General features: G+C 48.3%; 1 protein-coding gene across 3 annotated transcripts in view; it reads left to right on the top strand.

Annotated features, from left to right (window-relative positions):
• The first annotated feature begins 23,459 nt into the window (after window positions 1-23,459).
• SEMA4D (semaphorin 4D) overlaps window positions 23,460-24,701 on the top strand; it is a 132,286-nt gene continuing 131,044 nt past the window's right edge. For 2 of the 3 annotated variants that reach the window (XM_043453720.1, XM_043453718.1), the window contains exon 1: window positions 23,471-23,707. The gene's annotated coding sequence lies outside the window, so the exon portion shown is untranslated. Of the gene's footprint in view, window positions 23,708-24,701 lie in introns of all 3 variants that reach the window. The other variant, XM_043453726.1, reaches the window with a different exon arrangement.

The raw sequence follows: 24,701 nt of genomic DNA on the forward strand, positions 1-24,701 counted from the left end.
ACTCAGCATGGCAGAGGACACAGATGCAGGTTAGCGACGCCTGTCTCATCCACATTCTCTTCCCCCAGCCCACCCCACCGAAAATGGAGGCACCACCCCGGGCTCTTTCTCGGCCACCTGTTCTCTAAAAATGTGATGGCTTTTCCCCCCAGATCTTTCTTTGATCTGTTGATTCCCAGTGGTCACAATCATGGTACATCTTTTGGCTAGACTATTAGACGTCTTCGCAGCATTTTCAGAACTTTCTATTCATAATTTATCTCTCTCTATTTGATGAGACATCTTTCTCTTACTTCCCTTTTAATTCTTTTTAGTTCCTTAAGTATATTTCAATTAGCCATTAAGTTATTAATTCTATTAAGTCAGAGTCTGGGCTCCCTAATGAATAATTTCTATTGCCTTGCATATATGCCATCTTTTCTCGTTTCTTTGTGTGCTCCCTATTTTTTGTTGTTGTTGAAAATGACTTTTTAAAATCACTTTATTTTTGGCTACTCTGGGTCTTTGCTGTGGAGCGGGCTTTTCTTTAGTTGCAGCAAGCAGGGGGCTACTTTCTAGTTGTAGTGCATGGGTTTCTCATCGTGGTGGCTTTCTCCTGCTGGTGAGCATGGGCTCTAGGGCACATGGGCTTCAGTAGATGCTGTTCCCAGGCTCTAGGACACAGGCTCAACAGTTGTGGCACACAGACTTAGTTGCTCTGAAGCATGTAGGATCTTCTCAGATCAAGGATTGAACCCGTGTCTTCTGCACTGGCAGGCAGATTCTTTACCACTGAGCCACCAGGGAAGCCCTTGAAAATGCATTTTAAATAATATAATGTGGCCACTCTGGAAATCTCATTCTCCTCTCCTCCCCAGGGTTCACTGTTGTTGCTTGATGACTTTTCTGAACTTTCTGTCAAAAATGTTTTCTTTGTCATATGTGGCCACAAAGTCCCTGTTCTATTAGTTGCAACTAGTTAGTTGGTGACAGGACAGAGATCTCTTGAGTTACCTGGAATCCATAAGCCTCCCAGTCTTTACCAATGGGCTACACACTTGAGGGCCAGCCTTCAACACTCAGCTAGACGGTTGACAACTCTATGTTAGCCTTCACTTCCTGTTGGCACAAGGCTTCAAGATCAGCCAAAGGTGAGAGCTGAGGGCCGTCTCAAGTCATTTCCAAGCAGGCACACACTCTCGGGCATGTGCACAAACTCGTGCATGCATAACAAATCACCCAACCTGTTAGCTTAAAACCACACCAGTTTGTCATACTATACTCCACAATTTCATGGGTCAGGAATCCGGAGGACTCAGCTGGTGAGTTCCTGGTGGGGTGTTTCCTGAGGTTATAGGAAGATGTCAGCGAGGGCTGGAGCCATCTGCAGGTTCAACTGGGACGGGTGTCTGGGTGACTCACCCCCCCTGGCTGGCTGTTGATGCTGGCTGCCAGCTGGGTGCTCAGCAGGGTTGCTGAGTCAAGCTCCTTCATGGGTGACTTGGGCCTCCTAAGAGGGCCCTGACTTCTGATTTGGGAGCTTGGAGCCCAAGAATGAGGGCTTCCACAAAAGTGGAATGAGAGCTTGGCTTCCTATGACTAGGGAAGTCACACAGCACCAACACAGTCAATCTCTATCCATTAAAGCAAGCAGGAACCTGCCCGGATCTAAGGGGAGAGGACAGACGCACCCACCCTCCATAATACAATGGGAGGCCTGCCAACAACTTGGTGCTAAGTCTTCAAACTGACCTGCGTGACGGGTACCTCCCACCCTCGAGTTTCTATGTAGGTTTTGCCAGCCCAGCAAGGCCATCTCTGGATAGATCCCCATCTATTATTCTCTGTCGCCTTCCTGGTTTATTTCCATCCTGAAACACGGCATTACAGCGTTCCCTTGCTTGCATCTGTCCACTTAGGGTTTTCTTCCCTATTTTTTTCTCAGGGGAGGAGGAGGTAGTATGGGGATCTTGTCCTCTCGTTCAGCCTTGTCCTCCCAGTGAGGAGCACAGTAGGTGCTCAGTTAACATGCGCAGAAGGCGCAGAAGCCTGTGGCCCCACGAAATGTGATGTGGTGTGATGAGCCACTGAGGACACTTTTGAACTCAAGTCTGGTCCACTCGTAGCCTCTCCGAGGATTTCCCTGTCCACACGTGGGATCATTGAAGGTAATCATGCAAGTCCTAGCACAGGGGTTGAGACAGGACAGATATGAGCACTCAGTCGTGTCCGACTCCTTGAGACCCCATGGACTGTAGCTTGCCATTCTCCTCTGTCCATGGAATTGTCTAAGCAAGAATACTGGAGTGGGTCCCCATTTCCTTCTCCAGGGAATCTTCCTGACCCAGAGATCAAACCTGCGCCTGTTGAGTCTCCTGCATTGGCAGTTGGATTCTTTACCACTGAGCCACCTGGGAAGCCCTCAGAACAGATATGCCTCACCCCTTTTATGCTGGCCCTTCACTCCATGCAAGCCTGAATGGCAGGGTTTGTTTTACATCCTAACATAGAAAATAACCTAGGATTCTGTTTTTACCTCTTGCCAGGCCCCTCCTCTCTGTCCTGTTTTAGTCCTCATAGTTGGTGTCCCTGCTCTGGGAAAGGCCCAGGGCCATCCTTTCCATCACACCTCCCCTGCTTCCAGGGCAAAAACCCCTCCCAGCTGGTCTGAAACCTTCCTCCTTCTCACACAGTCCAGGGAACTCTCCTGGGAAGCATGCAGGCTCATAAGGACCAGAACTGTGACCGTCCACTCATGAGGAAATGAGATTCACACCCAGGAGGACGGGGTCTTCTAGAGGCAGCTGCAGACTGCATGGTTGAGATGGCCTAGTTCTGGCCAAGGGAATAAAATCCATCCCCTTCCAATTTCCTGCTCAGCACTATGCTTACCTTCTCCCCTGAGGTCAAAGCCTCTGAAAAGACCAATTGCTTCCAGAATGAAACCCAAGGCCAGTGTTCACCGTCAAGTGTTTCAATTATTTCTGAATATCTGATGATCTTGGGGATCCCTTCCCTTCCCCTACCGAGATGGAACTGCGGTTAAGCTTCACTGAGACTCACCAAAACATAAAAACGAGGCGATTTCTCCGTGACATTGCCACTCCAGGCCCAGGTCATGCAGGCCACGCCTCACACTCATCATTGTGTACAGCCAGTTGGGTGCACGACCATGCTCATCCCGGGGACAGAGGTGCCAAAGTGTTATTCCTTGTGGTCACTGTTTTCCCCTGTGGTATCCTGCATCTGGGGCTTCCCATGTAGCGCTAGCGGTAAAGAACCCACCTGCCAATGCAGGAGACATAAGAGATACAGGTTCGACCCCTGGGTCAGGAAGATCCCCTGGAGAAGGGCATGGTAACCCACTCCAGTATTCTCGCCTGGAGAATCCCATGGACAGAGGAGCCTGGCGGGCTACAGTCCATGGGGTTGCAAAGAGTCTGACACAACTGAGTGACTGAGCATGCACCCACACATCTTCCATCGAAGACTTACAGTCTCTTTCCAAAGGCCCACATTTTGTCACCATAGATATCAAAGATCCATGACCATCTGGCCAGAAACAGGCAGCACTTTGGGGCCGTCAAGGGCAAGAAGATGCATCCACAGTAGGTCTTTGATGCCGACTCCCAAAGGCTTGAACCCCACGGAGAAAGTGCACCTGTCCCTCTAATCTCCAGGGTTTCAGAATTGTCCATGATGGTGTCTTTGAGACTAGGCTGACAAAGAGAAGTTTGGGTTTGCACAGTCATGCACAGTGACATCCAAAAGCCACCAGCAGCCGTGCAGAGATCTCAGCTGCCAGTTAGTCCTAATTTTGCTTCTTAAAGATGCCTTCATCTTCCAGTGACACAGCTAAGGCTTCCAGGGGGGTTTAAGGTGGAATGTCTGTCCCTCCATGAGACTAGACCAGGCCTCAAAACAAGTCATTCTTCCATTCAAGGTGACCCTCCACTTTGGGATGATCTGTTGGACATGCTGATGGAGAAGTGTTTGATGGCCGAAGCCACGGGTGGACAGGATGGGGTTCAGGGAGAACACTCTCTGGGTCGGATGTGCCTTAGGTCCAACTCAGGTGGGGAAGCTTTGGGAGGTGGTTTGCTATGTAGCCAGGCCCTTTCCTTGGGAATGACTCCCCAACAAGGGGAGAGTGGGTTGTGACCACAGTGACCAGCCTGCAGCCCACACCCCGAGGCCAGCAGAGAGTAATCCTGGAGGTGACAGTCCCTGTATGCAGGTGTTCCTGCCTAAGAGAAGGGACAGCCTCTCTGGGAGGTGCCTCAAACAGGGGAGCCACTTGCACCCAAGACTTCTGGCAAGTCCTGATTAAACCTGGTACCAGAGCATCTCAGATTCAGAGCCACCCTTCGGCAGGGTTTCCTACCCTAGTATTGTTGGGGTAGGAAATTGCCTGACTGACTGAAATTGCCCACCCTGGCCAGGCACCATAGTAATTATTAGTGTGAATTATTTTACTATAGGAGATCCTAGTAACGAAGACAGAACTAATAACCCACCACCAACCACAAGAGTTCAGGAAAGGTCAAAAGGAGACACCACGTGTCCTACCACCTCCCAGAGTCCTCGCTGGCCTCCGTCTTGACTGAGCAACACATGCACCACCAGGAAGGATCCTGAGTCAGAATGATTGGCCAAAGACAACCCGGAAACCAATCCTATCACCATAAAACCCCAGATTGTGAGCTAAATGGCACACTGTCCTCCCGGGTTCCCTTACCCTACTGCTTTCCGACTGGGCACACTTTCCCAATAGTCTCTTGCTTTGTCAGCGTGTATGTCTCCTTGGGCAATTCACTTCCAAGTGTTAGACAAAAGCCCCCTTTGGGGCCCTGGAAGGGATCCCCATTCCTGCAATGGTATGGTTTCTCCATTGGAGTTACAAAATCTCCTATGGGCAAGTATGTTTGGGAAATGCTGGGAGTGTTCTATTAGGCTTCACCGCTCGCCCCCCCTCCCCCCCAAAGAATGAATGAAATTAGAGCTGCTGACAGCATAAGCGCTGGGCAGGGCAGGGCAACAGAAACCGTGTATTGATGTGAAAGTGGTCTGGCCACCCTGGAAAGCATCTGGTAGATTCTTATGGAAGAAAGCACTCACTTCTCCTACGAGCAGCAATCCCTCCCCACCCCTCACGCTCCAAGGAATTCAACCAGGATAAAATCAACCAGGATAAGTGAAAACACAGCCTGGGCAGCCCAAGGGCTGGGGAGAATTCAAGGTGGAGATGAAGTTCCCTGCAGAGCCCACCCTCTTCCCCTCATTCAACACAGGAGATGAATGATACCCAAACACGAAACAGCCGTAAGCAGATGGGTCCCACATCTCTGGCCAGCCCTCTCCCTTCTCCTGGGCTTCGAGGTACCCAACAGCCCAGGGTCTTCTCAGACCTGGCTGAAACCTGCTGCCCAAGAGAGAGGTGGTAAGATTCCAGCAGGAAAGCCCTTAGCCCTGAGGACACGAGCTCCATGGTGGGTTGAAGGTACCATCCCAGGCGGGACGTCCTCCCACCTCTCTAAGTCCGCTACTGAGGGGCTGGAACCCTCAGTGAGACAGAGAGCTATTCCCTGGGCTCCTGGGTGCAGACTGTCTGGGCAGAATGATCCCTGGCGGCCCAGTCCTCCTCAGCACTGAGGGAAGGAAGACAAGGAAGAATGTTCCAGAGAAGGGAATCTTACTTCAGGAACCAGAAAGAGCAAGTCACAAGCAGCAGGAGCAGCAAACCATGTGAAAGGCAGCAGGGCCCTCGGGTCCCTTGCGGGATCACCATTCATTCATTCCCTCATTTCACAACAGCACACGCGTTTGGATGGAAAAATGAGGTGGGGCAGGAAGAAAAGAGGGGACCTGATTCTGGCTCAGGCTAGCTGCAGCTTCACTCGATTAAATGAAAGAAGAGTGGGTAAATGCACAATGCAAATAAATATGTAAAACATCTGACTGAGTTAACCCCAAATGCGTGCTTTTTACAGACTATGGGATGAGCTATTTTCTGCTCTGAATGCAGAATTCATCATTACAAGCTGACACTTATAAAGGAGAATGGCAATGCATGTGGTCTCATTATGGGGATCCTCTTGGCTTCCAGGTCTGTTTCGGGGTGAGGACCAACATGAACCACTCTCCAAAGCAGAATGGGAGTCCCAGGGCGGTGGGTGGCGGGGAGGGCAGATACCTGAGCCCTGCATCTCTTCTGGAAAATACACTCGGACTGATTGCTTCCTCCTCTCCATACTGGATTTGTTCCAGAGCAACCTCTTGCTTTGTTCTGCGTCTCTGCAGTGAGTAGAGATGCTGCCACATCCATAATAAAAATTGCAGGTAGGCTTTGCCATGGGGCCAGCTCCACTCTCCCAGGCTTACTCTGGCCCTCTGACCCTAAGGCCATTAGCACATCCACAGGATGGCTTTGCAATCACTTTACTTAATGAGAAAGGAAAATAGCTTTCTGCATAATAGGAGCAGCTCAACATCAGAATGATGCTTTTTCTTGACATGTTTTCAACAACAAGAATTTTTCCAAGTCCAGGTGTGTAGCATTTATGTTAGAGGTAGCGTTAAGGGCTTCAGTGTTCTGTCTGGACTAAGGATGTTTGTGGTTGAAGAGGAATGGACTGTGGATGGGAAGGTTCTTTATTAAATATTATTGTATTAGAGGGAAAGAATCTTTTGAGGATGTCAGAATTTAATCCTGCTTGGGTCTCAACCATGACTTTCATGTTACTCACTACAGGCATGGGAGAAAAAAGCAATTTTTCTGAACTCGATATTATATACCAAGAATCGCAATACAGTATTGTATACCAAAACCCTGTCCATAGTAAGTCTGGCAGAAGCAAATTCATTTCCCTTTCGTGGCTATACAACTTACAGAGAGCTCTTGGAATGTGACAGTTTGAACAGATTGTGGCAGCAGATGGAAAAAATCACCATCTGATTTTGACATGGTGCGGGGAAATAGAATTTGATGAACAATAATTAGAGAAGCCACATACAGCCAGAGAAGGCCAGATTTAAACAGTGAGTTCAGAAGTCAGAATAGACAAGCATAGAATGGGGGTGAAACCTCTGAACAGGCCCGGAAAAATGAGAAAGAGCTATTTCAAAGCTTCACTGTCTTTCTAGGAGATTGTGAGCTAATGTGCAACCTTTCACACCTGGTATATTCTAAGGGTCTCAAAGAACTCCTGAACTAAATATATTAACTGTCTCTATAAAGTTTAAAGGGTTTCCCTGATGGCTCAGCAGTAAAGAATCCGTCTGCAATGCAGAAGACACAGGAGATGTGGGTTCGATCCCTGGGTCAGGAAGATCCCCTGGAGAAGGAAATGGCAACCCACTCCAGTGTTCTTGCCTGAAAAATCCCAGAGACAGAGGAGCCTGGCGGGCTATAGTCCAAAGGGTCGCCAAGAGTCAGACACAATTGAACATGAGCACGATAAAGTTTAAAACTCACCAGAGAATGCATGGTGTGCCCTGGGGGTACATAGCTGAAGGGGGTACCAGAGGGGGCTTCACTGTATTGGCAGCCTTTTTCTCTTTCAGGTATTTGCTGTGTTCTTTTTCACTGCTTTTAGTATGCTTGAAACATGTCATGGTAAAATTTAGATGCTTGAATATGGAGTTTACCCCAATGCATGGTCCACACATGTGCTCAGTTGAAACAGTACCATTGGTTGTCATTAGGTTTGTGGTATTTTTTTCTTTTTTTGGCTACACCATGCTGCTTGTGGGATCTTAGTTCCCTGAACAGGGATCAAACCCGGGTCCTTGGCAGTGGGAGTGCAGATTCCTAACTGCTGGATTGCCGGGAAATTCCCTACGTTTGTACATTTAAGTGATTGTCCTGGTAACGTAAATGAGTGAATGCACAGAGCCTCCTGAATTCTTGCAGACTCTCAGGAAAACCCTTTGTTTGGGTGTTCATGGCTTCAGAATCTGGACAGGGCCCAGAGGAGGAAGAAAGGAGAAAGATGCCCCCAGTGCAGCATGTGATCCTGTGAATGAGACACAGCGTGAGGTGACGCTTCTCTGGATTCAGGAGCTCGGAGCCTGAGGCTTATATTCTGAAAGTATGATGGAGGGTTGCAACAAATAAACAAAGACTCATATTCTGAAAGGATAATGGAGGGTTGCAACTAAATAAACAAAGCCCCAGTTTCACCTGGCAGGCAAACGCCTTGAGTCATTAAGTAGTATTAGGTACATTTAATTTATTTAATTATAAAGACAACAGGCATGAGACCATCCATATTATAGCTAAAGAACAGATGGAAACCAAAAAGAAATAGAAGGATCCTTAAATTTTCCAAGTGATCAAATTGCTCAGGTGGGCACACGGAGGCAGGTGTGGTGTGGGGTCCCATCAGGAATGCAGGACCACAGGGGTGATGCGTACCATAATTTTATCTTGTGCTGTGCAAACTGAGAGTCTGAGGAAGGCTACAATCTCTGAAGCTCAGGGAGGGACAGGCATCGGAGAGGACAGATGCAGGTGAAGCAGAAGAGTGCAGATGAGTTGGACCCCAGATCCCAGTATTGATTCACATCCTGACCTTTCTGTCTCCAAGCTGTCAGCCTCGGCAATGTGGGTCATCCCACAGCAAACCATGCACGCAGCCCAGGGCTGGGGAAGCTGAGGGAGGATCTGGCTGATGTTGGATCAGCTGCAGACCTGACCACACCCCACTCCACCCTACCCCGGGAGCCAAACCAGCATCTGGTGGGCCCTGCCTCCCTTCCCTTCAAACTTACCATATCTCCGTGCTTCACTTCCTGTCTCCAAACAGTGTGACCCACACTAACCCCTCAGAGAGTGGAAAAGCTTAGCTAAGAGGTCTCCATAGCCATCCATCACGTCATCCCATCCCACAGTCCGGTTGAATCCGGCCTAAGAGCCATGCCCCAGACTCATACCACAACCACAGCCCTTGACCCATGCGATGCTCCCACACACACTTAGCTCCAGGAACCTTTCCCTGTGGGTAAAACAGACCTGCACAGTCAAAGGCAAAGGATGGCCCAGCCAGCCGCCTAAATCAGCCAGCCCAGTCCTCATTCTTAATAGATAAACAGACAACCAAGAATTACTGGGCACCTGGGAAAACCCACAGTAATGAGAGAGAGGAACTGACTGACCATGAAGAGACCCTGACAGCTTGAGAACAGAAGAGAATGTCATAGAAATTCTAAGTAGCTTCCCCACAGGTTGGAGACAGTATTGAAATGAGAAAAAGGAACAAACTGCTATTGAAATAATTAAGTATTTAGGCGACGGGTAGGGGTATCTGCAATTAGAAACGCATGTTTCAAAATGAGACGGATTAATGGCTGGATACACAGATGAATAGATGCGTGGACAAAAGAGTGGTCATTTGCTAGTAGTGGAATTTGCAGTCGATATTCGTGTGTTCAGGCTTCCCAGGTGGTTCAGTGGGTAAGGAATCTGCCTGCAATGCAGGAGCCGCAGAAGACAGATCCCCTGGAGGAGGGCATGGCAACCCACTCCAGTATGCTTGCCTGGAGAATCCCATGGACAGAGAAGCCTGGAGAGCTATGGTCCATAGGGTTGCAAAGAGTCAGACAGGACTGAAACGACTTAGCACACATGCACGCATTCATCCAGTTCATCATCTAGCAACCAGGAGCCTGGGAGAAGGGGTAACAGAAGCTGAAAGGTGTCAATAGCATTTTGGAACCTAGAAGATGGATGAATGGGTGGTACCAACTTAGCAGGCCAGAAGGGAGAAGATCAAGACAATTTTGCCACAGAACCCAGGAAAGTCTCGGGAGTCAGAGACCTCTGATGTGGAGGTAACCAATAACAGGAGAGCTGGGCAAAAATCTAAGAAGCAGTGAGACTCCCATGTCCACTTCCCATTCTGTTACCATCTGTCCTCAGTGATGCTAAGGACAAGGGAAGGCAGGGGCACAGAAGTAGAAAACTATTGTAAGGGGAAAGAAAACCCTCTGGCCCTTCCATGTCCAGCCTGAGAATGGGCAGCAGGCTTATCCCCACCTGGTCCAGGTAGGAAATCTGAGGGTTCTTCCCCAACGAAATGAATAGCCAAAGAGAAAAGGTGTATTGACACAGAAAGCCAGGATCCCAGAGAAGTGTGAGGTGACCACCCAAGCTCGCCACAGTGAATTTCTCAAAGGGCAGTCAAGAATCCCTGGGCTGAGTGTGCAGCCCAGGGTCACCACAAAGGAATCGTTAGAGCTGAAAGGAACACACAAACAAATCAACCCACCTAGGAAAAGAGGAAATAGAGAAAATCACATAGCATTCAAAAATTCCCCCCAAAGCTAAAATTAAGACCCTCAGAGAAAAGATGAAAAAGACAAGATATTTTCATGAGTAAGAGCTCTTGGAAATTTAAAATTCAGATAGCCAAAATGAAAAGGGTAATAGATGTGTTCAAAGAAAAAGTGGAGGGAATCTAAAAGTAAAGCAGAAGGCAAAACGATGTATAGTACAAGGGAAAAGCTGGGAAATTTAAAGTCAGTTCACCAAGACCCATTATCTGAATAACAGGAGTTATAGAGAAAGGAAAGTTAGAGGAAAAGAAATTAGTGAAGATTTAATTCATAGCTTTCCTAGAGTGAAACATGAAAAACACCCACGTCTAGGTATGTCATGAAACTTCAGAGAAACAGGGGCAAAGAGCAGATTCCAACCCATTCCAGAGAGAAACAGGCCACGACAGAGTTCCAAGGATCAGGACGGCCTCAGCCACACACAGCATCAGGAGCTGCTTGAGAAGGGAGCAATGTCCAACCTAGAATTTTGCTCTGACCAGGCATCTCGCCAAGGCCACTGGGAGGAAGGGGGGACACCATCAAAAGGAGGGAGCCAGCTATGAAAGCGAGGTGTGGGCCTACTGGATAGGGGACCTAGGCCAGGGGAGAGGCAGTCTGGGCTGGGGACAGGGGGACCCTGGCCTGCCTCACACCAGGAATGAGACAGACAGCAGACAGCTCTGAGAAGCACGTCTTCAGGAAGAAACAGGGTCACAAGAAATGAGCAGCATCTAACTCATGGAACAGAATATCTCTGCTATGCTGGAGGCATGTGCTCGGAAGGAAAAAGCATTAGAAATTCTGGGGGAAAACAGCAAGCTGAGTGGTGCCAGGACTTGGAGGAATGAATCAAAGGAGAAAACAAGGTCTGCTCGTCCTGGCCTTGGGGACATTTCTCTTCAAGATCAAGTCGGCGGCCCAGGATGACATTTCCTTCCCTGGGAAGGTTCTGTCCATCACTCATTCTTCGGGGAATGACAGCTACAGACTTGTGATCACATACTTGGCCCTTCTAGTTATTCTGTTTTTTCCATCAGTCTATATGGATTCCAATACAGAAAATTCAAAATGTATAACACAATCCCGTGGCAAGCGGGTGGGGAAAAAAGATGGTGGGTCAGGGGGAGGAGAGGAATGGGTACTTGGTTCTCATCTCACTCACGTGGAGCAGCCTAAAATGAGTGAGAAAAAAAACCCTCAAGAAATAAAGAAACACTCAAAGCCTGTGTTCGACAATAAACAGACAACCAATAGAAAACCTCAAAACAGCACACATATTTTTTAAATCTAGGGGGCAATAAGAGATGTGGGGACAATCTCTCACCCCAAGAAGTAATTAGCTACCATCTCACGCTGATAAATCAGGAAACAGAGACACAGCGCCTTCTGTCAGTTGAAGGAGGAGAAGGAAATGGCAACCCACTCCAATATTGTTGCCTGGAGAATTCCACGGACCGACACTACAGTCCGTGGGGTCACAAAGAGTCGGACACGACTAAGTGACTAACGCTTATGAAAATTCAAAAATGGTTTCTCTGGGGTTTGGAATAGGAGGTAGGGTGAGAATTTTATTTAAAATGTCCTTCTGTGTTGTTGGAGTAAACTGTTTTTCCCTTGTACATGTGTTGCTTTGATAGTGGTCTAAAAGAATGAAGTAGGGCTGTATGTATGCACAGTGAAATGTGCCCATGAGTGAACTGCAGAATGAAAATTAATTGTACAGCCCCACTTACAGATAAATAACAGAGACCAAAAGACGCAAATTCATACCAAACCATTTAAAAGAATATGTGCGTGTTTACATGCTTGTTTAAGGGGAACCAAGGTCTGGGAAGAAGCACTAAAAGTGCTAAAATTGGTTGTGCTAGAAAACTGGGAAAGAAGGAAAGTTGTCATTTCTTTTTTTTATTGTTGTTTACTTCTGTTTAATTTGACTCCTTTTGAGAAGTTTGCATAATAATTTTGAAACAGGCTTCCCTGTTTGCTCAGCAGTTAAAAAATTCGGCTGCCAGTTCAGGAGACTCAGGCTCTATCCCTGATCCGGGAAGATCTCACATGCTGCAGAGCAGCTAAGACCACAGGCCACAGCTACTGAGCCTGTTCTCTGAAGCTGCAACTCAAGCCCTAAAGCCCATGCTCAGAAACAAGAGAAGACACCTCAGTGAGAAGCCCACAAACCTCAACTAGAGGGTAGCCCCCTCTTGCCGCAACTAGAGAAAAGTCTGCATACAGCAATGAAGATCCAGCACAGCCAAAAATAAATAAATAATAAAAAATAATTTTAAAGCATAAATAGATGCAGTTCTACACTGTAGTGCTTTCTGTTGAAACTAGTTTTTGCTAATATCTCCTTCTTTGGAATCTCATGCATGCTTGCATTTTGCCTCAATAATAGAAAATTTCACCTTGATTTTAGTTAAAACTCAGTCTTCTCAAACATACTCTCTTTCAAGGTGATTTTGGTTCTGTTAAATAAAACACCAGTCAAGCATTTTGCAAGCAGGCATGAAACGTTGGTACTGGGGAGAGCTGTCCACGTGCTCCCCTTCAGGGACTGGACAGCCGGGTGGTAGAGTCCTAGATGGTGGCAGGTTTGATGGACTCATGATACTTAGACAATGGCCTGATTTGAAAACAGCTTTTATTTCTGCAATAAAAATGAAAGTACTTTTGACTTCTGCTAGCAATTCCAGAGTTCTTACAACAAAATCTTCCAGTTCAGCTTTTTCTTAAAATCTATCAAAACTGGAACATAACAGGTAGGTTATTGTCATTTGTGGGCATGTGGTGTTTTCATTCCAAGCGAATTATTTCCTCTCTCCTGCTGGGAAATAAACAACACAGTGCACTCAGTATTCAGCGAGTGCTTTCATCAGATATGATGAATGATCTTGAATGAAAAGGAAAGGCAGCTGCAGAGACTCACTCCAACAGATAATAAGTCAAGCTTGGCGATGCTGTGAGAGGAAGGCTGTCAATCTCCAGAAGCCCTTAGTGAACAGCCGTAGACAGAGAAAACCATGGGGATGGAACAATGGCGATGAGGTCTTCAACTTTTCTCTTTGAAGACTAATTCTTTGTATCTTCCAAATCATGGACTAATCAGAGGGGGATCTAGACCACAGAGTTCCCTCTCCCCAGGGTAGTCAAGGTGGGCAAGAGAGTGAGGGGCAGTCTGCAGTTCTTAGGGAAGGTGGCTTACCCACCACGTGGTCTGGCCAGTGTCTGGTTTTGCACAAAAACTTCTGACACTTCTGTGTGCAGAAAGTGCCTCTAGGAAGTCCCAAAGCCAGAGTATAAATCCTGTCTCAGTGAAGAGGTGGGTGAAGAATGAATGAAACGGACCGGACCCTGTTTCCTGTCTGACAAATGAGGCCAGCATGCCCTGCCTGTGTGTTTATATTGGGAAGCCCAAGCCCTGAAGTGCCAGAGACACAACTCTGCCTGCTGCCCAAGAGGAATGTTCCAGTGGAGGTGGGAAGCTCACCCAGCTCCAGGCTGGCCTCTAGCGAGAGTCAAGGCCAATATTTTTCCAAAGCAGCTATTTCATTTTTACATTCCTACCACCATTTTAAACTACATGATGATTTTCCATTTTTTTTTTTTTTTGCATTTTGTATTTACATTAAGAAAATTTATTTTGCCTGCACTGGCTCTTTGTTTTGGTGTGGGGGCTCTTTATTGCAGTGGGTGGCTTCTCTAGTTGTGACTAGCAGGCTTATTTAGCCTGTGGCACATGGGATCCCAGTTCCCCTGCCAGGGATAGAACCCATGTCCCCTGCATTGGAAGGAGGATTTTTAACCACTGGACTACCAGGGAAGTCCCTGCTGGTATTTCTGATTGAGGTATAACTCACAAACAAATATATAGAAATCCTTAAGGCAGAACTCAATGAATTTTGTCATATGTATACATTAGGCACAACCCAGGTCCAGATAGTGCATGCTTCCACCCGCTGTGATTTACAGACAGAACATACAGTGTGGGCTCTTTTGGATCTGATGTCTTTTACTCAGAACTATACCTAAGAGGGGCTTCCCAGTTGTTGCTAGTGGTAAAGAGCCCACCTACCAGTTCAGGAGGCATAAGAGATGTGGGTTCGATCCCTGGGGCAGGAGGATCCCCTGGAGGGCAGCATGGCAACCCACTTGCATATTCTTGCCTGGAAAACCCCCATGGACAGAGGAGCCTGGCAGGCTATAGTCCATAGGGTTGCAAAGAGTTGGGCACAACTGAAGCAACTTGGCACACATATCTAAGAGACTCTTCCTTTCATGTGTGGAGTTCTTCCCTTTTCATCACTGTTATTCCATTGTGGGAATATACCAGGATTCCTTGGTCTTTCTACTGTTGATGCCCACTTGGATTGCTTCTAATCTGAGATCATAACAACAAGACATGAGCAATGCCATGAGCATTGTTGCACATGCTTTTCAGTGAACAAATCCATTTAGTTTTGTTGGGATTATACCCAGCAGAGGAATTGCTAGGTTACACAGCATATGTGTGTTTATTTAGCTAAATATTTTTCCAAAGCCGCTATTTCATTTTACATTCCTACCAGCAATGTACAAGAGTTCCAGTTGCTCCACATCCCCACCAACACTTGACATTCTTGACTCAAGACCTTCTAGTGGTTGAGTAGTGTTCCACTTACATTTATTACAGCACTAACTACACTAGACTGTGTTTATGTCAGTTTCTAATTGCCCACCCATACCTATTTCCCCTTCCTTAATGTAATAGATTTTCAGCTGGGCATATAGTCACTCAGTTAGCAACTACAGGTCCAAACCTTCCTTGAAGCTATGTGTGGTCCCGGGTCTGAGTTCTGGTCAGTGGTGTGGAGAGAGGTGATGCATGCTACCTCCTGGGCCATATTGCATGAGGATGCCCTTCCTTCCTCCAGCTGGATGAGATGGCCTAGCTGCATACAGTCCCAGTCTGCTCATCTACTTCTGGCAATGTTACATAAGATGTAAATAACTCCTATTTTGGTGAAACCACTGTGTTTTATGTCTCTTTATTGCAGCAGGAAGCACCGCTCCCCAAAGAACACACTGTGATGATGACTCAGTTACCCTCTGACTCCTCTACAGTCTGATGGTGTTGCTTTTGTCTGCTCAGCACATCTGTTCACTAGGGTGCTGTTTCTGGCCCAGCCCTGAGGTTCAGTGAGATTATTAACCAAAGTCCATCGAGGATGTAGGCAGGTAGCTCAGATCTGACTGCTGGTGGTTCTCCAGCCCTGGGCATGAGACCCAACCGAGCCAACCAAAGTCTGTCCATGGGACTCGTAGTCTGGTGAGAGTCTTTATCATTGTTTTGAATTGAGGCTGCCATTAGCCTTGTGGCAGGATAGTGAAGCTAACACGCAAGCAGAACCAGAGTCAAAGAGAAGAAGGAAAGGAGTCAGCAAGAAGAGGAAGGCCATCAATTGTATCTCAGCCCCTGGATCTAGCTGTACCCTTCAGCACCTTTAAATGTAAATGAGCCAAGAGTCTGAGGCAGACTTCTGTCACTTGCAACCAAGAGTCCTGTCTCTTTTATGAATGCACTGAACAAGTTTGAGGGTGATTTTATACAAGCATTGTGCTAGATGCAGGGGATCCAAAGTCCTTTCCCTTTAAAATGGCAATTCTTTATCTGGATAGAGAGCCCATACAGATGGAATCCATTGGAAAGAAAGAATTACATTCCCCCCACCCCACCCTACTAACTTCTAGCTGAAAGTAATTTTATTCAAAATATCAATGCAGGCAACAGAATGCAGTCATGTTAGCTGTCATGGACGTTTTCACATCACATTTCAAATTACTGGGCAACTTTGTCATGGCTTCAAAATTACTAGTTATCAGGCTTGCTGCTAGAGCATGTTACTTAATGTGTAAATAACAAAGCAAATGGGTCACATTTTGAGATATTTTGATAACCAGATTTAAGTACAATAGGTTTCCATTCTAATCCTGTATTTTTTACTTTATGCATTTAAAAGCATATTCTGAAAAGAGGTCAAGAGTTCACTAAGCTCTGGAAGCTCAAAATGAAGATCAAACTAAAAAGAAACACACCAAGAAACAACAGTAGCAAACCCTGGTGCAGCAGTGATTGAGAGCCTTGCAAGGTGGCATCACAGTGAGAGGAGACAGCCTGCTCTGCCCGGAGGTGCGGGTGGGGGATAGGGTTGAAGAAATGATGCTCCAGCTGACAACTCTGACAGGTCTTTAAAGCGCCAGCTCAAGCAGCTGGTGGTGGAAGTGGCCTTTAGGGGTCAGGAAGGCATTGCTGTTGCAGGTCAACTGAGGACACCAGCTCTGGTTAAACTTAATGGTCAGCCAGGGCAGCAGGCCAGCATCCTGTTCGGTGTCCCCAATTTCCACTCTCCCTGGTTCCAACTGGGGTAGTGCTCAGTGGCTTTCACCAGCTCTGCTCTCAGGAAGAAAATAAGACAAAAGAAGCCTTGATAATAAACCACCCTTTTCATTTAACAACAGGGAAAGTGCTGGGGAAGGGTGTGCATGAGAGCTAGATTACACCCCTTAACCAGAGTAAGTTAGTACTCAGTGCTTTGACAGCTAAAGTAGTACTCAGGGCACACAGAACAATGAGGACAGCTCAAGGCCTTCATTTATATGCTGCTACTGGAAAGCAGCTTTCAAGAGAGGAGCCCTCCATTTCCTGTGGGGGGTGGGTCCCAGGACAGCAGTGGGACAGGAGGGTACTGGGGGCACCCAACCATTCCCTTCACAGCTGGAAAGGGTGTTCTGGTAACAAGGGTCCTGGTGGAGGCACTATAAGGACCTTTCATCTTAAGGAGGCTGCCAGGAAGTGGGCCTTCTCTAGGGTGGGGGGAGGAACCATGAGGTGTGGGGTGACAGTCATGCCATCAGCGGTCACAGCAAATAACAGTGGAGGCCTGTTCTCATGCATCCCAGAAGGACTCTTCCATCACATTCCAAAGGTGGGAATGTAAGTTGGTACAGCCACTGTGAAAAACAGCATGGAGGTGTCGCAGGGGGAAGTCAATTCCGACTCCATGTTGAAACGGTTTCTTTGACTTGCTTTCCGTTGCTTTTGTTTTTGTAATTACACATAATGGCCTGCCTCAGAGAACCCTACACCTCTGCCTGACTATTAAACTCAAGTGCCTTTGTTCAGAACCCTGTCCACCTGTAGATGGCAGGAAGGAAAAACTAACACATCACTGTGCCTGAGGCTTGCCATTCTAGGAGATATTTGCAAGATTAATGGCTTTTTTTTTTTTTTTTTACTTTGTTTCCTCATCTCCCTCTACCTCTAATCCATAAAAGAACCTGACATCCAGACCCCAACCAGATGGTTATTTTGAAACATTAGTCTGCCATCTTCTTGGTCAGCTGGCTTTCTGAATAAAGTCATATTCCTTACCTCAACACTTCATCCCTTAGATTCACTGGCCTTTTGTGTAGTGAGCAGAGTGAGCTTGGACTCAGTAACAGAGGTTCCTCAAAAAACTAAATATAGAATTACCGTATTAGCCTCCAACTAATAAAAATAAATGGAAAAAAAAAAAAAGAGAATTACCATATGATCCAGCAATCCCACTCCTGGGCACATATCCAGAGAAAAGCATAATCCAAAAGGATACATATGCTCCAGTATTAACTGCAGTGCTATTCACAATAGCTAAGGCACGGAAACATCCTAATGTCCATCGACAGATGAATGGATAAAGAGACATGGTGCATACAAACAGTAGAACACTACTCAGCCATAAAAAAGAATGCAATGATGCCATTTGCAGCCACATGGATACAACTAAAGATTATCACCCTGAGTCAGAAAAACAAATACCATATGTTATCACTTATATGTGGAATCTAAAACATGACACAAATAGAAACAGACTCACGGACACAGAGAACAGACTTGTAGTTGCCAAGGGGTGGGGGATGGGGGAGAGATGGAGTGGGAGGTTGGGGCTAGCAGATGTAAGCTTTTTTATATAGAATCGATAAACAATGAGGTCCCACTGTACAGCACAGGGCATTATATTCAATATCCTATGATAAACCATAATGGAAAAGAATATAAAAAACAATGTATATATTATGTGTGCGTGTGTGTGTGTGTGTGTGTGCATGTGTGTATAATCAAATCACAGAAATTAGCACAACATTGTAAATCAACTGCACTTCAATTTAAAAAAATAGTTCAGATATGTGAGGGGATAAAACGACATTAAAGTTTAAGACAAGTTACTTCTTGGTGGTAAAACCAAAAATGTAAGCAAACAAATAAATGAATTCTGGTGTAAAACAAAAGACATTTTCCCAGACCTGGGTCAGACGCTCCCCAGACATTATCATCTCAGCCCCCAGGACTCATTTCTCCAGGGGCCACTGCCCTTTATTTTGCCAGTCCATGTACTAACCCCTTGCTCTCAGGCTTGGACTTTGGGGCTACACCCCTGGCTTCAGGAAAAATGCACAGGGCCAGCTCTTCCAGGAAACTTTTTCTCCCTTGCTCAAATACTCCGTATTCAGACTGGTTTTAAAACTGCTCTCAGCCAACACATGCAAGTTCCTCTGAGCAGGGAGGAGCAGCGTGGGTGTCCCTCCTCACATTCATGGGGCCATGGTGAAAGCCCAATGTACTGGTGCCACATAAGCTGACACCTTGAGCTTCCTTTCATATGGGATTTAAATATCATCTAGGCAGTCACTGTGCTCATCCACATGGAGATAAACCAGCGTTCTGACCAGACAGGCAGAGAGACTTCACAAAATGTGACCTAAGTATTCAAACATTTGGTATTGTGGGGGAAGCTGGAAAACAAATTGGTGGAGAGGATGCCTTTGATGTGTATCAACCTAGTATTGGGGGATTGGGTAGGGAGTGGGTCACGGTGACACGAGATGATCATCCTTGTGCACAGGGTTCCTTTGGTTACTCTTCTGTACAAGTTTAAAATGTCCCATGTGCGAGTGTGCATGCTAAGTTGTTTCCGTCCTGTCAGGCTCTTTATGACCCCATGGACCGTAGCTGGCTAGGCTCCTCTGTCCATGGGATTCTCCAGGCAAGAATACTGGAGGGGGTTGCCATGCCCTCCTCCAGGGGATCTCCCAAACCCAGGGCTCAAACATGTGTCTCCCGTGGCTCCTGCATCGCAGGCAGATTCTTCACTGGCGAGCCCCTGGGGATGTCAGTCAGTTCAGTTACTCAGTCGTGTCTGACTCTTCGTGACCCCATGGACTGCAGCATGCCAGGCTTCTCTGTCCATCATCAACTTCCGGAGCTTACTCAAACTCATGTCTATTGAGTCAGTGATGCCATCCAACCAGCTCATCCTCTGCCATCCCCTTCTCCTCCTACCTTCAATCTTTCCCAGCATCAGGGTCTTTTCAAATGAGTCAGTTCTCCCCATCAGGTGGCCAAAGTATTGGAGCTTCAACCGCAGCATCAGTCCTTCCAATGAATATTCAGGACTGATTTCCTTTAGGACTGACTGATTTGATCTCCTTGCAGTCCAAGGGACTCTCAAGAGTCTTCTCCAACACTACAATTCAAAAGCATCCGTTCTTCGGTGCTCAGCTTTCTTTATAGTCCAATTCTCACATCCATACATGACTACTGGGAAGACCATAGCTTTGACTATATGGGTGTTTGTTGGTAAAGTAATGTTTCTGCTTTTTAATATGCTATCTAGGTTGGTCATAGCTTTACTTCCAAGGAGCAAGCATCTTTTAATTTCATGGCTGCAGTCACCATCTGCAGTGATTTTGGAGCCCAAGAAACTAAAGTCTGTCACTGTTTCCATTGTTTCCCCATCTATTTGCCATGAAGTGATAGGATCAGATGCCATGATTTTAGTTTTTTGAATGCTGAGTTTTAAGCCAGCATTTTAACTCTCTTCTTTCACTTTCATCAAGAGGCTCTTTAGTTCCTCTTTGCTTTCTTCCATAAGGGTGGTGTCATCTGCATATCTGAGGTTATTGATATTTCTCTGGGCAATCTTGAGTCCAGCTTGTGCTTCATTCAGTCTGGCATTTCACATGATGTACTCTGCATATAAGTTAAATTAACAAGGTGACAATATATAGCCTTGATATACTCTTTTCCCAATTTGGAACTAGTCTGCTGTTCCATGTCCAGTTCTAACTGTTGCTTCTTGAGCTGCATACAGGTTTCTCGGGAGGCAGGTAAGGTGGTCTGGTATTCCCATCTCTTGAAGAATTTTCCACAATTTCTTGTGATTCACACAATCAAAGGCTATAGCACAGTCAATGAAGCAGAAGTAGATGTTCTTCTGGAATTCTCTTTCTTTTTCTATGATCCAATGGATGCTGCCAGTTTGATCTCTGGGTCCTCTGCCTTTTCTAAATCTAGCTTGAGCATCTGGAAGTTCTTGGTTCACGTAATGACTGTTGAAGCCTAGATTGGAGAATTTTGAGCATTACTTTGCTAGCGTGTGAGATGAGTGCAATTGTGTGGCAGTTTGAGCATTCTTTGGCATTGCCTTTCTTTGGGATTGGAATGAAAACAGACCTTTTCCAGTCCTGTGGCTACTGCTGAGTTTTCCAAATTTGCTGGCAATTGAGTGCAACACTGTCACAGCATCATCTTCTAGGATTTAAAATAGCTCAGCTGGAATTCCATCACCTCCACTAGCTTTGTTCATAGTGATGAAATGTCTCATAATAGAAGATAAAACATTGACAAGAATAAAAAGTCAAACTGGGTCACTTTGTGTGAACCCGGATGAGTCCCTCCTGGGTGCTGGGTGGTGAGAAAAGGCTATCATGTCATTGAATTCTCCCTTATCTCCTTTATACAATGAGGAAACATACTAAGAGAAGCTCATGATTGATTGTTGAAGGTGTTGAAGCTGGAAGCATTGACTCTGGGTCAGGCATGTGGTCAGTCTCTTCTTTGCCGAGCTGCCCTCCACTCTGCAGACGAAGCGAACAGGGGTGCAGCGACCTTATTAAAGACAACATGGAATGATCTAATGGCTAGAAAAGGTTCCAGGGGTCATCCCTACTGCAGGCCCCCTCCAGCAATTTCCTGCAGTGGCCCCAGAACCTGTCTAGACACTGGCCATGTAGGACATGGTCCTCCAGGGGTGGCCGGCTCCTCTGGCAGGCAGGTCTGCCAGACAGCATTCACAAGTGGGAGGAAAACGACTCTCTAGTCTAATTTCCACCCATCTGTCCTCGTTCTGCCCTTCATAACCCCACAGGGTAATCCTTCTTCCCAGACAGTTTTGCAAATATTTGGATTCTGCCGTCTTGTGCTCTGCACACTGATCTTCCAGACTGAAGGTTCCCCATGTGTCAACTACCCTCCCACGGCCTGCAGGTGGCTGTCCTTAGATTCCAAGCAAGGGCACTGTATTCTAGACGTGTCGGACTAGTAAAGAACACAAGACAGCCCCCTGCTCCTGTAATTTGCAATACTTGCTTTTATCCATCTTAAGAATGGGTTCCTTCTTGGGGCCTGGGATGCTGTTAAAACATCTCTTCCCATCAGGTTTTAGTCCAAAGAGGATGGGGGAACACAGATTAACAGACTTCTCCCACAGGAGGAGAGCTTGGAAGGTACATCTCCCCTGTGTCTTTCTCATAAAAGTCTCCAGCTATGAATGTGGGGCACGTGGTGCTGGTGGCCTTACCTGAGATTCTCTCCTCCATGCTCTGCAACCCTTAGAGAGGGTGGGACAGGGCTCACAAGGTCACCTGGAAGCATCAGAGCCAAGGCTCGAACTGGAGCCTATCAGATTCCAGGTCACGTTTCCCAACTACAGAGGGAGAGGGAGTAAAGTCCTGCCCACCCGGACCTTCACCCTTGGCACTAGCTTCGCCATCTGAGTTTTGCTGGCCCAGTGTTGGGGCACTGGCGCTAAGGTCTGCCTATGGCAGCCCCAGCATGTAAAGAGAGTAGGCCCCTGAAGAGAGTAAGGCTCTCAGTCCCATTATTGATCATTTAGGAATGGCTTCATTTTAAAACTCTCACTCTGGTTACCAGCAGCTCCTGGGCATCAGGAAAGTGAGCTCAGGTAAGCTGGGAGGGTTCCTGCAGCCTGGGATCTACAGCCAAGACTGGGGGTGGAGCGCCTTGACTCTTAACTAGCTAGTTAGTGGCTCAATCATGTTTGACTCTCTGAGACCCTATAAAGTGTAGCCCGCCAGACTCCTCTGTCCATGGGATGATCCAGGCAAGAATACTGGAGTGGGTAGCCATTCCCTTCTCCAGGAATCTTTCCCACCGAGGGATCAAACCTGAATCCCCCACATTGCAGGCAGACCCTCTGAGCCACCAGGGAAGACCTGACGCCTACACTACCATAGGGAAATCCTGGCTGGTTCACTGGGAACTGCATCCCTTTCTCTGGACAGCGTCCCTCAGCAAGCCTACTGGCCAGATCAACCACCTTCTCAGGCCTGTCACTTCTTCCTCCAGGGCAGAGGATTTGGAGCAGTCTTCGGAGGGCACCTAGGTTCTCAAACCCGTGGGTTAGTGTAAACGTGTGTCACCAGGGGTGATCAAATGGTGAACACTGAGCAAACAGTTGGCATGGGGGCAAACAGAAGGGGTGCAGCAACACCTGGATTGGTACCTACCCACCTCACCCTGGGGAAGTGGCAGAAGGCTTGGTTTGAAATGTTCTTATCCAAATTAGATCTGCTTAGAAACAAAGGCGCAAGCGTCCTCAGAGCCCACGTGCTTTGTCCACCCATTGGGCAGGTCGGGTCCCCAGCAGAACAGCATCAGAGCATGGGAGTTCGCAAAACCTTGGAGATTTGGAGGAGGGTGGAGGCTCCAGAGGGTGAGGTCAGGTCAGGCTCCCAGAAGGGGCAATGCTTCAATAGCAGGTGGTGAGGAGGGGGTAACTGGGCACATCATCGGAACGTATGTTGGACCCAGCAAAGGCCTGGCCAGGGCAGAGGTTAGCCTTTGGGGGCTTGGGGGGTAGGGGGAAAGGTGGAAGGTGGGGAGGGAAGAAGTCAGAGGGAAAGAGTGGAGATGGAAGGTGGCAGGGGCGGGTGGAGATGGAGGGAGTGGAGGAGTGCAGGAAGGTGAAGAAAGGGGAGGGAAAAGGGGAGGGACGGAGCGGGTGGGGGATGAGAAGTAGGGCGGGGAGCCGGGCTGCGGGGAGGAGGAGGCAGGAGAGAGGGGGAAGGGAAGCGAGAGGAGGCGGGAAAGGGAGGAGGGGAGCGGAGGAGGGGCCTGCGCGCAGCCCCGCGCCCTCCCTCCCGCGCCGGCCTCCGCGCCCTCCCTCGCCGCAGCATCCCCGAGTCGCCTGGCCGCGCCGCCCCTCCGCGCCGGGCCTCCGAGCCGGTCGCCTCCGCCTCCGCCGCCGCCATTCCTGCGCCCGCGCTCGCCTGGCCCGGCACCGCGGGGCCGCGCGGCCAGGACACGCCGCGCCAGGTAAGGGGTGGCGGGTAGAGGGCGGGCGCGGGCGGTGCAGGTGCGCGGGGGCGGCGAGACCCTCCCCCAATCGGCCCCCGGAGCCCGCCCGGAGCCTCCGCCCCGAAGCCCCCTGACTCCTCCCGGGACTCCCGGGGCCTCCCCGGAGCCCCCTTCCCAGAGCTCTCTGACTTCTCCCCAGACCCCTCTTTGAGTCCCCTCCCAGGAGCCCCCAGGACCCCTCCCCTCCCCGGCTGCCTCCCTGCCCCGGCGCGCAGGTGGCTCGGCAACGCTTGGGGCTCGGGGCGCGCGGCAGACCCTGGCCCGGGGCGGGGGCGGTGTGTTCTGCCTGACCGGCGGCTTCTGTCCGCCCGGCCCCCGCCCCACTCCGGCCATTCAGGCCTGGCCCGGCCCCGCGGCTTCTATTTCTGTCGGCGAGGCCGCGGCCCCCGGGCGCTAGACCCCGAGCCGCGCACTCAGACAGGTGGGGCAGGTCGGGGGCCCTGGCGGTGAGTGTTGCAGGCCTCGGCTTCCTTTAGGGTTTTGGTTGCGTGATACTAGAATAGGCAAGGAGAATCAGCAGCCTTAGCTCAGGGCTGCACCTGTTGCCGCCGCCTGGTGAACTGCAGGAGGCTGAATCCACTGGGGTTTTGCCCGTGCAGACGGTGGAAAGGAGAGTTGGGTCGTGGTGATCCCCTTCGTTTATTTCATTTAGTGTTGGCGATGGGGGTCTGTGGGCGTCTGGAGGTGGGCAGTTCACCAAAAACGAGGCCTGTGGTCCAGGGCAAGGGTCCCCGCTTTCTGGAGCGTTTGCTATGCAAAGTTGTTCTGCTTTTGATTAGAAAACCACCACTTATGTTAAGCACATCCAGGACTTGGGGACTGTGGCCAAGTGGCGCCCCCCCCCCCCCCATTCTGAGTCTATTCAGATCCACTAGGCGCCACCGAACGGAAGTTTCCTTTCCAAGGGTGAGTGACATCGGTGGCCTGTCACTTCATACCTGCCCCAGGCCTC

The sequence above is a fragment of the Cervus canadensis genome, chromosome 30 (assembly GCF_019320065.1).
Source record: "Cervus canadensis isolate Bull #8, Minnesota chromosome 30, ASM1932006v1, whole genome shotgun sequence".
Classification (NCBI taxonomy): domain Eukaryota; kingdom Metazoa; phylum Chordata; class Mammalia; order Artiodactyla; family Cervidae; genus Cervus; species Cervus canadensis.